The sequence below is a fragment of the Thunnus maccoyii genome, chromosome 11, assembly GCF_910596095.1.
Source record: "Thunnus maccoyii chromosome 11, fThuMac1.1, whole genome shotgun sequence".
Taxonomy (NCBI): Eukaryota; Metazoa; Chordata; class Actinopteri; order Scombriformes; family Scombridae; genus Thunnus; species Thunnus maccoyii.
In genome coordinates this window covers 22,206,542-22,221,797 of record NC_056543.1, presented here as the reverse complement: position 1 = coordinate 22,221,797, position 15,256 = coordinate 22,206,542, and positions in this window count along the sequence as shown.

Sequence of the window (15,256 nt, the reverse complement as noted above, 5' to 3'; positions counted from 1 at the left end):
TTCAGAAAATCATTTGTAGAACTTTTTGTGGGTTGCAAAATCTTCATAAAACAGATACTCTAACACTACAAACCATTGTAACTTCATTTCTTACATTAATTCTAATAGGAACCCTAAACACCAAGACAGCCAAGGCCACATCAATCCATCACACACATTCACCCCCATGTATAAGCAATTTATAGTTGCCAATTAACATAAACTGTATGTAGAAAAGGCCCTTTTCCAATTCACTAAGTGTGGTAAATTGTTGAAGTGGTTATATTAGAGGATAGTTTCAGGTAAACTGATATCTCATTTAAAGCAGCCAGAGGTGGATAAACAGGTGCAGAAAAGATCAAAAGGTTTTGAAGCTTTGAGGGTTACAACTAAATAAGTGAATGTGTTTGTGAATGTTTAGTGAATGCTATTGGGTCTAAACAATAATTTCAATATTCCTGGTTGATGCCTTAGCTGTGTATTGTCATGTGAACATACCTCTTAAAGAAGAATGTCTTTTCTTTTTAGAGAGCATCCTGTGACACACTCATAACAACCCCATTAACACTTTGCATTATGATGCAATCTGTCTGTGAATATCATATCTGGCTGAGGAAAAATGCATATTAATACAAGGTGTGAAAGAGTGGAGAACACACTGTGATCAGAATGTGTTTATATCAGCCTGCCCAGAAAACATCTAGAAGTGGTCTGACTCACATTGTGGTCAGATCTCAGTCAGGTGTAAATGCAATCCAAATGTTTAAGAAAAAAAAAGGTCACCTAACTCTGCCTCTTCCTGCTAGTTTAAAGATCCCCTCCAGACATGTTTTAGGATATATAAAAATCCTCTGCTCAGTCCGAGGTAGTGATAGATAGATAGTGATCAGTAATGAGTGATAGTAACTCAGTCTGATACAGTAATTACACACTTTATAAACTAAACTGGTGGCTCCACTTTGAACTGCTCCACAAACACCAGAGCATCTTGTCGCAGGATTATGAGCCCCCGTTCTGTTAACAAGGTGCTGTGGCTACAAATCACAGCGGCTAATGATTTAAAGAGCATATCAGCCATGACTCGTTGGCTGAACTGGGAGCCTCACACTGCTCGGAGATTCTACTTTAATTAGGGATTGGTTAAAACACTGTCTCCCCGTGGCCCTGACACATTAACAGTACTCATGTGCTCTGGACTACAAGTACTTTAAATAACTCTGCAAGGACTGCAGGTTACCCTAAAGCTGTCCAGTAAGGAGTAATGTTTCCTCAGTATACTGATAATATGACCTTTCCGTGTACATGACAACAGAGGAGTCAAATGCTTTTCAGGCACTTTGCATTATTGACCGAGATCTGTGTGGAGGTTACAGGCTCACCTTCATTCCTGAGCAGACGTTCATATTCTTACATGGGGAAACAGCCAATTACAGCCCTTCTCAATCAAGCTCTGATCAAGCACAAAGGCATGTCTGACTCTAAATAATACATGACTTGCTTTCCGATATACACTCCCCACTGGGACACTGAGAAGAGGGTGCGGGTTCAAACATCCTTCCTCATCTTCAAACGTCCTACCTTCATCTTAGCTGCTGCCAGATTTTCTTAGACCTCTGTTCTGACCCTTGTTCTGATATTTTTTGATTGTTCAGTAATATCCAGATTTCCAGACCTTCCAGAAATTAAAGGGTGAAGATGGACAAGCTGGTGGTTAAAAGACATGGCCATTGGACATTGGCCACTGAGTTAGTGTCCCATTGTAAATCTCACTTTGCAATGAACTTGAGCTCTTAAATTAATATTTAGTGATTCTAAGCCACCAGGAATGATGTATACCAATATATTGATATTTCCCTACAGGTGGCTGAGGTGAAACCTAAATGTCTGAGCCTCCAAAAGCTAGAAAATGTGAATTTTGACCTGATGGTTGCACTAGATGAAAATTCAGAGGATCACTAAAGTTATTACAATACAATGTGAGGGGGACATGGATGTCTGTACCAAATTTCATGGTGATCCATCCAATAGTTATTAAGATATATCAGTCTCAACCAAAGTGGTGGTGTGGCTAAAAATGAGATTACAAAATGAATTGAATTTCAAAATATACTGTTGTTTTTTTTAATACCTCTGTTTTAATGGCCTTCACAAACACCATTTCCTATATGCTCTAGACCATCGCTGCTTAAATGTCACAAGCTCATCAGAATAAACGAGTCTATGGTGAGTCGAGTTGCCGAGGCTATAATAAAAGAAATGAGAGATTGCATTGAGTTAGACACTAGTGGAACAGCGGCAAACTCAAAGGTAGTGTCAGGACTTTGTCGCTCTGTATGTGTCAGTATTTTATGCATAGCAATTTAGGCAATGTTGCTACTTTGAGTTGTAGTGAATAATCATCTCCACTTTTTCAGCGGTGTTATTTTGCAAAGAATGCAAAATGCTAATTGAAGTTTCTGTTAAGGTTTTTTGTCCAAATCCTGGTTGCTTGATTAGAACAAAATAATATTCCCTCTTCTTTTATTGGGAATGCAGACAAGCACAGAGGGCAGACAGCTCGCTAGGAGTCACAGTGCTGCTGCTCTTTGGCTGGTGATAAAGATTCAGCCTGTTCCTTTAGCTCCAAGTGTAGTCATGTGTATAATTGCTCTGGGACTGGAAATGCACCATGTGTGAATATAAAGGAAGGGCCATTTAATAGGAAACACTGTCCAAACAACATAGCTTCAGTTTGTCTAACTGTCCCATGTCACAGAGAAGCTGCAGAGGATGGAGGGAGGTTCATGATAGCAGCAAGTGGTGAGTGTGAGGGGAGCTAACAGTGAAGAACAAGAAACGAGATAAAAAGTGATTGACAAGCAGCCAATCATGACAATATGTTAAAACAAAAAAATCCAATTTTCGAACTTAGAAATGTATTGTTAGACTTTGTGCCGTAGCTGCTTTAATCAATATTTCAATATTAACAATGGATCAAATGACTATGTGAAAGGTGTCTCTCATATGAACTGACATAGAATTAATTATCACTGACGCTGCAGTTCCTCTCAGCTCTGCAGAGCCTTTTAGCTGCTTTCAGCTCTTTTTATCGTTTTAGGGTGCCCAACTTTACTATTTTGGTTCACCGATCATATCAGAGTTGTTTTTGGCAGCAGCAGGCAACTGTTTTCAGTGAAAAAGCTCTGATAATCCCACTGTGCACTACCTGTCCAGAATCAAATGACAAACAGACAAAGTTAGCGATTAGCTTGTAACACACAGAAGCATTTAACACCTTAAGGGCTAAATATTTTCCCTCAGGAGTTGATGGAGACCAAACCAGAGCCAAAAGAGTGAACATTGCACCTAGATAGACACACAGCTCTAAATGAACGCTAATGTTGCTCCACGTCTGCTGGATGTGTAAATAGGCAACTGTTTGCCATCACGTTCACTACTGAAATTTATAAGCTGATAATGTCTCAATTTTGTGTTTACAGCTCGTTGTGCCAAAGCAGTCCCCCGAAAAATAAATGAATGCAGGTTTAAGTAAAAAAAAAAAAGAAATGTAGGAATGAGCATATCATTAAAACATATCAGATACACTTGTGACTTTGGTATTAATTTAATACCAATGCAAATACTGCACATCGATGAAAGCAGCAAAAGAACAGAAATTTAAAAAGACACCTTAAAGCAGAGAACAATAAAATATCTACTGGTTTTACAATGTGCGCAAACTCAAACTTCAGAGCCATTTGATTTTTTTTTTCAGTATTCTCTGGATTTTGAAAAACATTTCATGTGAGCTTCTGATGAACTGAAGGAAAACACACCTATACCATCAGAGAGAGGAGGGGATAGCCGTACACTCATTATGAGTGAGCCTTTATCTGAAGAACAATGAATGGAAAGGCTGATGAGAGAAGAAAGACAGAGCGAGAGAAAATACATGTCGCTGTTGTGAGAATACAGGCAACATGTGTTTGAGTGACTGGGCTAAATGTAAATGTGTCATTGATCGTTTGGCCGAGGCAAGCAGAGACCCTGCTCTTATTGATCAGCTCAAGGCCAAGGGCAGGATGAGGCTGACAGCTCTGATACTGACCTCTGCTGCCTTGACCTTGGCCTAATGCCAGCAAACTGCCCTTTCACCTTTATCACATGACCTTTGGTCTTTGGGGGGCCCCAGATGTGACCGCGAGCAGTGTTCTGTGTTCTGGTGTCCTTCCTGTGCTCCTCTTCTCTTCAAAAAAAAAAACCTGCCTGAGCCAAAGGAACATCTCCAGAGAGCTCAGGAGGAATGGGGGAGGTTAAAATAAGTCAGAAGGTTTCACTTGAATGCTATCTCACCTGAAGGGTGTGACAACAGCCTGAGAGCTGAGAGAAGGGAGAGAGGGAGTAAGAATGTTTTCAACACTCCTGAGAAGCAGTTGTAAGGTTTCCAGCAGTTCAGTGGCATTGATCTGGTGTTTTAATTACATGAGCATGTATTATACACTCATGTACACACAGACACACATATCACCTGCAATGTGCAAAGGATATAGTGATGAGGGAAATTGTTGTGGAAATTTTCTTGATAAAGAGGCACATGGAGACATAAAGAAAGCATTAAACGTTGTTACTTGTTGAAGCAGTTGTAGACACTGTACAGTCCATCACATCATCAGTAACAATTATACAAATGTCCAAACACAAACAAAAATACAATCATCTTGTATTTTTGGAGAGAAAGCATGTTGTTCAGCTGGCCCTTTCCCTAAAGCCAGCCCTTTCTCTAAAGATTGTGAACCCAAACTAGACAGCTTTATACCTCTTCAGAAGCAAAGCTAAAAACAGTCTGGTCCCTAAATGGACACTTCCACAAACCGTTACACCTTCTTACAAACAAATATGGTCTCTAAAACAGCAGGCTTAAGACAAAGATATCTCTAGCAAACCCCAGAGGTCAGCAAGCAATCCTCAGATAGAAACAGGTTCAAGAGTTCAACTAGCCTAGGAGTAGGATTTCTTCACCAACATGTCATTTTGGGGATACATGCATTAGATCACATTCAGTTGATAACAAACATTGACTCTTTAGTTTGAAAACATTTGTAACATAAATACAAAAGATTTATAAAATGATAACCTACTATTCAATTTTCTTTCACAGGGATGATGGTATCAGGCAGCACGGAGGAAAATTCTGTAAAAATGCTGAATGCTCTCAATTCAGTGTTCAGATTTAGTTGCATGGTACTAATTCAAATATGCAGACAGATAAAATAAACAGTCAGGGAAAAACAAACTTAGAGAAGGACGCATAATGCACTCTGTTTGTCTCTACATTTCAGTCTGGATACAATCAGACGGCCATCGAAGTACAGGATCCTTACAAGACCTGCTTCAAATCTTTATATTGCTTCGGGATAATGCAAATCTCACTGATTACTTTATACTGGATGAAGTCCTGAAAGAAACTACATTCATATTATCAGCTAATTATCATGACCTAAAGACAAGTTCATAACCACAGTTGATGATTGAAATTTAATTGCATTTGCTGCCATTCCTTCTATAAAGCATTATTTTAAAATCATTGGTATAAAAGATAAATGATAGCAAACTATATGTGTCTATTGTTTCGTGGAATGTTTTGCCATATACCTAATAGTTACAGGTGTATATGTCTGGACAGTAACTTTATTTGTGGACTTTCTCCCTCTTTTTCTGAGCTAAATCACCCCCTCCAGCTCTGATGGCACTGCAACCAAAGTCTAACAAGTAAGAAAACCACTCAGGAAATTAAGTGCATGTTAATCTTGTGAACCAGGTGCTATCAGTCCAATGCCTCTCTGCATAAAAGCTGTTGCCTAGCTCTTAGATGAGTTGAGCCTTCCTTTTCTGGTTCATGTAGGCTAGTTGTTGTGTCTGCTCCTATAGTAACCTGTGTGAAGCTGGTTCAAAAGTACAGCCATTGTGTCTGATGTGTCTCTGTCAAGTCACCACAAGAGCATTCAATAAAATCCCATTAAAAACCTTAAAAACCTGAAGCTAATTTAGCTACTAAATAAATATTTAAACATTATGGGAAATACTGTTTGCAGTCAAGTTACTAGATGAGAGGATCAATATCACTCTCATGTCTAAATATGAAGCTACATCCAGCAGCCCGTTCAGCACAAGGAATGGAAACAGGGGGTACAAAGGTAACAATATCCGCCTACCAGCACCTCTAATGCTCACTAATGAACATGGTACACCTCGTTTTGTTTAATCTGTGATAAAAAGTGTAAGACGTTGTGGTTTTAATGGGGGGTTATGTGTCAAAATATTTCTTGGTGGGGCGCAATAAAATCCCTCGTTCACTCATTCTACTCCCTTTATAATAAACACTTCATGGTTTACTTTATAGCCAGCAATAAATTGAGATTTTAAACACTTATGAATCATCATCATGCTAGCTATTTTCCCTCTTTTCTTTCCAGTCTTAATGCCAAGCTAATGTACAGACATGAGAGTGGTATCATCTAAGCATATTTACTAAAATGTCAAACGATTACTTTAATTTAAATGTCTTAAAACTGTGATATGATTGACAATAATAATGCAAGCCTAACAATGTCCTACTGATCATACTGTGGTGGTACCAGACTCAGCCAGACACAATCAATACACCATCAGATAGGTTAAAGGTGAGAGGTCATGGCCATTACATGTGTGGTAGTGGATCAGCCTGATGGGTACCAAAGACAAAGCAAACTCCATTCAGCAAATTTTTGCCTTAAAAAAGGGATTAGTATGTGTTTGTGTGTGTGCAATCTTGGGGGGTTGTGTGAGTTATTGATTACCACCACCACCCACCTTGATCAATAGAAGGGAACACCTGAGCCTCTCATAAATCAGTAATGACTTTAATAGAGGATGAATCGCTGAAGAAAAAAACAGATGATTAGAACATTAGAACAGGGAATTTATTTCAGTTAGTGAAATTATACACTAACAGTCTGCACTTTGATTGTGCTGAAGCTCACTGCATGTGGTATAAGACAATAATGACTGAAGCAATTAACTCAGCTGATCTTTTCAGTAACACCTGCAGCACAGGGGGCTCAATCACATTTTTTTTTCTTCAGAACAAAACAAGGAACAATTTCCATACTACTAATTGTCCATGCCTGGTGTATAAAAGTCTTCATACTGTAAGTTCACAGTCCTGTCCTGTCTCTCTCCACATTGTGTGCTTATTGCCTTTATCAATCTACTGGAGCCCAGAACAAAGACCTTCGTGTTCAAACAGCAATTACTCTCTCATCTCCTGAGGCATCAGCACAGGCCTAATTGGATTTAAATGAACCCCCAAATTTCCCTTTGTTACAGCAAATAATATGCAGGGCTTTTTAATTAAGATCCGATACAAGCCCACGTGGAGGGTCTGCAGTTGCTTTCATGTCCTACTCTTCAAATAGAGGCTGGAGCGCGCATGGCGGGCAGTTTGGAGCAAAGTTTTGCTCTGCGGGAGGTGGTAGTAATGTGTTGCTGTCTATCAAGAGAGATGGATCAGTTAATTAAAAGAGCTCTGTCACAGCTTCACAGCTGTCAACTTCTGTCACAGCTGTGAAGACATGTTTTATGTTGCGCTACAAGTTCAGATTACAGCATGAGAAAACATGTTTTAAATGCATATTAGAGGCATACATCCTGGACATGACAGAAGAATATATAAGTTGTGGAATCATCAGACATAGGCCTATTGGATATCTTTGCATATCACCCTGTAATAATGTAATGACTAAGAAAATTATAGCCAAGACACTACAAAGCAATCTTGATTTACAGATTAAGTTTTCATTTAAATGGTTCGTTTTGATTCATCTGTCTTGAAAGAACTATAAGGTTTTTTAGCCTCTTGTTACTTACAAGTTTACAGTGACTAAAGAAAGCCCTGGACTTCAGTTGATATTGACGTATGCTTTGACTCCATGGATATTAAAGGATAAATTGTTATTCTATATTTTCTTATTGTCAACAAATCCTTTGAAAAGTTAAAAACCAACAAACCAACCTATACATACAGTACTTGGTTTTGATCCTTTCATGGGATTTGTTAACAGTAAGATAAAATCCAGAATATCACTAGCCCTAACCTTTAAAGGGGACATCTCATGCGCATATCTGGGTCTATATTTATATTCTGGGGCTCTACTAGAATATCTTTACATGATCTACAATTCAAAAAACTTCTTATTGATCTTATACTGGCCCCTAAAGCATCCCCTCAGATCAGCCTCTGTCTGAAACAGGCTGTTTTACCAACTGTCTCTTTCAGGCTCCGCGCTGGATGAGCCCACTCTGCATTCCAGAGGCTACATAAACAAATGTAGTAGTCAGATTTCACTTCTTTTTGTTGTTATTTACTTGAAGTGAAACTCCTCAAATACATCTGTACATTTTTCAAGCCCGAATCAGATCCAAAATATGTGAGCAAACAACTCATGAAACAATTTTAGCAACAACCTTAGCACCAAAGGCTACAGAATGGACGACCATTTGTGGACATGCGCAAACAATCTGATGTCATCACCAGGAGGAAGTAAAGGTAAATTTGGAAACTTTGCAAACGGAGCAAAGACATCTGACATCATAACAGTATAAAAATAAGAGAAAATCACAAAAAGCATGATTTGTCCCCTTTAAAATATTAAATTAAAATATCCCATAGCGTCCCATTGACATCTGAACTCTCTTTCGTTCTTAGAAATGGGCAGAAAAGTATCTGGCCCAACCAACATGTGTATCTCAGACATACTTTAAAGTTGTGATATGTGTTTAACAGATGCTCCAGCACACAAAGAATCCTTTTCTTTGGCACAGTTGCACAGGCAGAGTGAAATGTGCTGAGTCTGGCAGTACAGGTGTCAGCTTTTACACTTGGACTCTACAATGACAGTGATCATTTGCGGCTTCAAAAGCGATTAGACTGCAACTACAGAATGTTCTCTCAGTGGATCTCTACTGTCAGGGGCAATATGATTGATTGATTGATCTGCTGCTCATGTCCTCTTAGAGTATGTCGCTCTAACATCACCCGGAACAGAAAATCATCAGTCAGCCCATAGTTGTCATGAATCATTCAACCTTTGACTTCATTACTTTGTTGAGTCAGCTTCGGCCAATCACATTGAAAGAGAGGACAAACGTGGCGCTCTGCATAGTGCAAGCATGCAATGCAGTTTTTACTCTTGCTTTTATCATTGTTCCTTCTAAAATCCTGCAATTGTATTGTATCGTCAGACAAGAATGTTGTAATTGGACAATTCTGGAAAACCTGAGAGGCCAATGTTTTTTAAAATGCTGCTCTACAATATCTGTTCATGGCATCTACGATATGAAGGTTAGGGGAAGATTGTGGTTACAGCAAATAAATATAAAATAGAATCCCAAATGTTAACTGCAGGTCTGTGCCTGGAGGCGAACTCTGGTCTCCTGCATGAACTCGCTCACGCCCGTCCACCACCACTGCCCTCCACACCTTTACTTCTCACCTTGCTACATATAGGGCACACTAATTCCTGCATTGGCACTGAATATTGGCATTGAAAGCAAATTGTGAGGTGCAGAATCGTCCGATATAGACATATTTCCAAGGGATACTGGGCTCACCCCAACTCACCCCATCACAGCGCTGTAACTAAAAGCATGGATTGAATTCTTTCGTGCCTCAGTGAATCAGCAGAGAAATACTGATAGATGATTGAAGAGCAGGGAAATCATCTTTTCTTTTGCTGATAGCAGAACCCTCTTTCTCAGTAACTCTGCACACAGTTTAGGTCATTTCCATTACCTCAGCGGAGACTTTGGAAGATAATGATAACGTGCTGAATGGAATACGTATTCACACTCCACTTTCCTAATGTGTGATTCCTCTTTTCATTGAAAGAGGAAATATTAAGTTAAGCTAAGAAAATATTAGCCAGCCAGCACACAGTGAGTTGGAAATTGCTGTTTTTCCTGTACAAGTCACTTCATTATATGTGCAAGCAAATGTATATTCACAGTTCAAAACATTATAGATTTGAAGAGCAAAGCCTATTACAAGCATTGCTTTATTATCATGGACCATAGATTGGTGTGACGGTGTGTGTGTGAACAGGTACGTGGAAGTGTATAAAAAGATGGAGGTTTAGGTTTCTGGTTGTATTTCTGGTGCAGAGAGGAGAGAGTGAAGCTGAATCTGTGTATTGAGACGCTGATTAGGGTTGAATGGAGCCATGAGACTTTCAATAGTTTTCACTTCTCTCTCTCTTTTCAAGTCTGGAGAATTCAGCTCTTATTCCATAAGGTAGAGTTGAACAGTTCTATGCGATTTGTGAGTGAATTAATCATGATGATTAATTGGCTTTCAAGTTAAATATCCAGTGAGCGATGTCAGGCTGCCAGACATCAGGACTAAATTGACAGGCCTTTAAGGAGAAGCAGATTGATTTACACAGCAGCTAATGAATCCCCCTCCACTGAGAAGGGGAGGAAAGGTAAACAAGTCTTTTCTTTTCCTTCCTCCCATCTGCCTTTTTCAAGTACACTCTGCTCTCTGTATTGAACTCTAACCTGGTTTTTAAGACTCTTAAGACTATTGATAAATTCCCCCTTTTTTATTGCTTTTCCACCATGATAACAGGACAACTAGAAGAGAAAGAGACAAAGTGTATTTGTTTGACAATTTTAAAGTTGTACTATGCTTGTTAGAATACTTTTTACTTACATCAGGTGCTTTCAGAAATCCTTCCGATCGTATGTCTGTGAATGTTGGTCTATTGGATGGATTGCCATAACATTTGGTACAGACATTCACATCCCCCTTAGGGTGAATTGTAATAACTTTGGGGATATTTTAACCTTTCATTTAGCATCATCATCAGGTCAAAATTTAAATGTGTCCAGTAGTTTGGTTTATGGTCAAATACCTACCAAACTAACACCATTCCTGTTTAGCGCTAATTACTAAATGTTGCTATGCTAACACGCCACACTAAGATAGTGAATATGGTAAACATTACTACAGATAAATATCAACAATTTTACATTTAGATTTTGTCATCTGAAAGATGCTTTTATCTAATGTTGTGTCATTGTGAGCATGTTACCATGCTGACGTTAGCATTTAGCACAAAGCACTGCTGTGCTAAGCATGGCTGCAGAGTCTTGTTTAGTTGATGGCTCTGATCCACACTGGATCTATTTTTAATGTAAGTTTACAACAGTGAAATTCACTCTGTAGTAATGTTTCACATCTTCTACAGATTGCTATGCTCAGGAGACCTGAGGTTTTGGGCTTACAGATGTAACATTTTGAAGTAATACAGCTGATTAATCCACAAGAGGAAGCATTTTTGTTGAGTTTAAGCTAATGAACTTGAGACTTTGTAACTTTATGAGGCCTAACTCGAGTTATAGTTTGTCAAGTTGTACATGACGTTTGTTGTGATTTACGCTTTGATCTTCTTGTACCATCAGATATACTGATGATACAGAAATATTCTCTTTAGTTGTCCTCATCAATAATTAATCTGTAGAGTATCAGCTCTACACAAATACAGTAGATCTCAAGCTGGAGAATGTGATGGCAGTGGAAGACAAACATCATCATCTGAGAGTTGTAGATGAGTAGTTGACTTTAGTGTAGCTTTCCAGATGTCTGATGAATTGAATGTTGTGGTCCAGGTGAGTAACTATTAAAAAAGTATACCATAGATAATCAGATTGAGAAACGCTGTTTGTGTCTCCAGAATGGTTAATCAAACCTGGCCAACAGCTGTACAGCCTTCAGCCTATAGCGTAAGTGTTAAACAGGAAGAGAAGTTGTTGTCACTGAAGTTTTCCTGGATTCATTAGCATTAAAAATAACATTTTTTTTTCACAAAGGGCATGTGGTGCTTAACTTTGCTCCAGGAACCATGAACATGGAGAGTGCTAGGTGTTCTCCCAAGGGCCCAACATGCTCAGTGGTCTCTTGAATATGCAAAGACAAAATGAAAATTAATTGGGAAAGTCCTGTTATTAACTAGTGTCTACATTTCAAACAATTCAGAGCATACACCATATGAACACCATTAACCCTTTAACATCCACCCTTTTTATATTTTTCACCTATTTGGCACACTGAAATGGAAAAGCTTATAACAGAAGAACTGTAAGGCCATGATCCATGTATTAGGCTTCATTTGACAAGTAATATCTTCTAGTTTCTGGAAATGTGCTTGTTTAGCATGTGGCTAAAACACAAACAAAGCTACATCAGTTCAAATAAGGCTCAAAAAAGTGTTTTTGGTCCTCATCTATAATGAGTCATGTTTGAATAACAATAATTAAGACATGCTTTATGCCACAACTATGCAGAACACCATATACCTTCTACATCTTTTCAACCTTTATAAACTTCCAGACCTCTAGGCCTAACCTTATGGGAGGTCAGGAGTTTTTAGTTTGTGGTGTCACTGGTGTCCCCGAACCTCTCCAATCATCTCCAAATGGCCAAATTGTGCCGATTGCTTTTACTCATTAGTGCGTGATGCTACCGGTTGCAACTGGCTTAAGCGGGTGGATGTTAAGAAGTTAATGTATTAAACAAAATCAAGAACAAACTTTCAGGCAAATCAAAGATATGATTGGTTTATTGATTTATACGAGCCCTACAAAGAACATTTTACATAAATCCAAGTTTCAGTGTTTTGCTCACTAATTCAGTGTTACGTACAAAAAAGTTTATTGGTTTTAGTGGTTGTAAAGATAGAAAAAACCTTAAAAAGATTAAAGCCACAGCTCCCAGTACAGTAAGGGGGCTTAAACTGCTGTGTGTATATTGTCTGTTGGCAGATGAAGCTGGATAATTTCAACTGCTGTTCCCTGTGAGAGTACTGTTCCTCGAATGGGCTCACAGTCTTCCTCACTTAAGACAAGAGAAAAGTTCCACATCAGTGCTGGTAAGTGTTTTGTTGTATCATCTCATTATACAGACTGTTGAGAAGCAAGAGAGGCTCAGAAACTTTCATCTCAGCGGGAGCTCAGACAACAAGATCCCCGACTCCAGGAGAATGAGGGTGATATCTGGTAGTGATGAGGACAGACAGTCATCTGACGTGTATATTTACCGTATATCTCAGAAAAATTGCTCCAAAAAGTTTGGAGCAGTGCTGGAGCATGTGAACAAAAGGATACCAGCAGTTGCAGACACAACTCCATCATTACAAGGTAATAACTGGTACCCATCAGACAAACATCTCTTCCAGCTTTGAGGATCAGCCGTAGAAAGCAGCAGTCTAAAGTAACTTTTTGTCTTCTTTAACAAAACATAGCAACAACAAAATACTCTTATGTAATGAGGATAATGTGTTCAAACAGTATTTCTTTCCCATTCATTTCAGATTTACATATTGTTGCAAAGCTTTTGTCCTGTTTGAATGAGACTGTCACTGTCTGTGTTGAAATGATTTCTGAATGGTTTTCTTGTGAGGTATTACGACAATCTGTGCAGACAGTGTGAGTTGAGTCTGGTGTGTGAGAATAAAGAAGTTAGAAGCCTTTTTGTTCTTTTGTGCTACTGTATACTCTTGTTCTTTAGCATTAGTTAACTTTGACTTAGAGTTTTTGTGGGAGAGAAGAGTGCTTCTTGTTTACCACCATTCCCATTTTGGAATATATTTACTGTATATGTAAGACAACCAGGTCACACAAGACTGTGGTCAGTGCATGACTAGATTAACCTCCTAGATGTCTGTGGGCAAAAATGAGCTCTTGGGCCCTTTTTAACTCCCTGTTCCTCCCACTCTGTGCAGTAGGCACTCTGTGTAGAGAGCATGGTTCGAGAACACCTCGACACCAATGCCCGCTTCCCGTTTCAACTGACAAAACTGGGTGTTTTTTGTGAGACGTCGGGACATGCACCGCTTTTATTTAAATTTTTTATTTTAACCCAAACCATGATCTTTCCCTAACCCAAACCAAGTGGTTTTTGTGCGCTAAACCTAACCAGACCTTAACCACAGTGTTGTCATGTCATAAAACATCATTATTGAACTGATAATGGCCAACATTGAGACGTAGACATTTCACATATCCATGGTTTGCAGAAACGCACAATGGCAACGTTTTGTTCTGGCAATTGGGTTGAGCAGGATTCACCTTAAGGCCCTTATCTTGTCAGTTGATACTGTGGTAGAGGTGCATATATCCAAACACACAATCCAGCTGACACACAGAGGGTTGAGGGTCGACGGCATAGACTGCATATAAAGATGGACATAAGCGAGATGTGACATCCCCCACTGGTTTGCATTGGAGCTGATTTGAAACAAAGAATTGCAGCTTATCGTCTTTTTTGTTTGGAGCCAGGACCTTCCAAATAAGGAGTAGTAATAACATGTTGCCTTTCACGCTCTGGAAATGCCCCACCACTAGCAGGCAAACTGTCAATCACAGCAGTCAATTAACACCCACATGGCAGACATCAAAGCCTTCTATAAGTCTTCCAATCTTATTAATGGAGCAATAAGTTCGAAAATGTCTTCAGCACCCCCCTACTGAAGTTAATGCAGCTATGGGCAGTACCATCTATTTCAGTTAGGAATAAATATAATTGATATTGATGGTGGACAAAATAAATGATCTCCTCTTTTTTTAAATACACCTTCAGTAGGTTTTATTGTTTATTTTGCAGCACAAATTCATATTTTTCATGTAACATCTTCCAGCTGCTGATGCACTGAAAGGTCATGGCTGGTTAAAAACAGAAGCTACAGTACTCGCTGTGTTTTGATGTTCAGTGCTACCTATTCGAACCCCCCTGAGCCCCTCTGATCTACTGTGCAGCTAATTAAAACACCCTCTCCACCTCCACATTAGCATCAGAGTCATGGTCAGACTGCTTTGTGTTATAAGGGTGGAAAACAATATCAATAACAACAACAAAAACAATAGTAGCCTTTGGTCCAAGGAGGAGAGGAGGAGAAAGGTCTTTGATAATGTACATCAAAGAGAGACGATGAAGTAGACTGTGTTTTCATTGCGCGCATGCCAAGGTCGTCTCTGATCCCGCTCGTGTGGTGTTAGCACTTGGGGCCAGTATGATGGCAGAGTGTGAGCTGCTAGGTCTGCAGGACATGTTCTCGAGGACTGGAAGTCAAACACTGCAACCAATAAAGGCTTGACACAGGTTAAAGGTGTGCCCCTTGAGTGACAATGATTTCCTTTCGTTGTCTGCTCATGTGAGAGTGTTTTGGAATCTAGAGATGGCTGCGGTTAGACAATACAGTAAAAG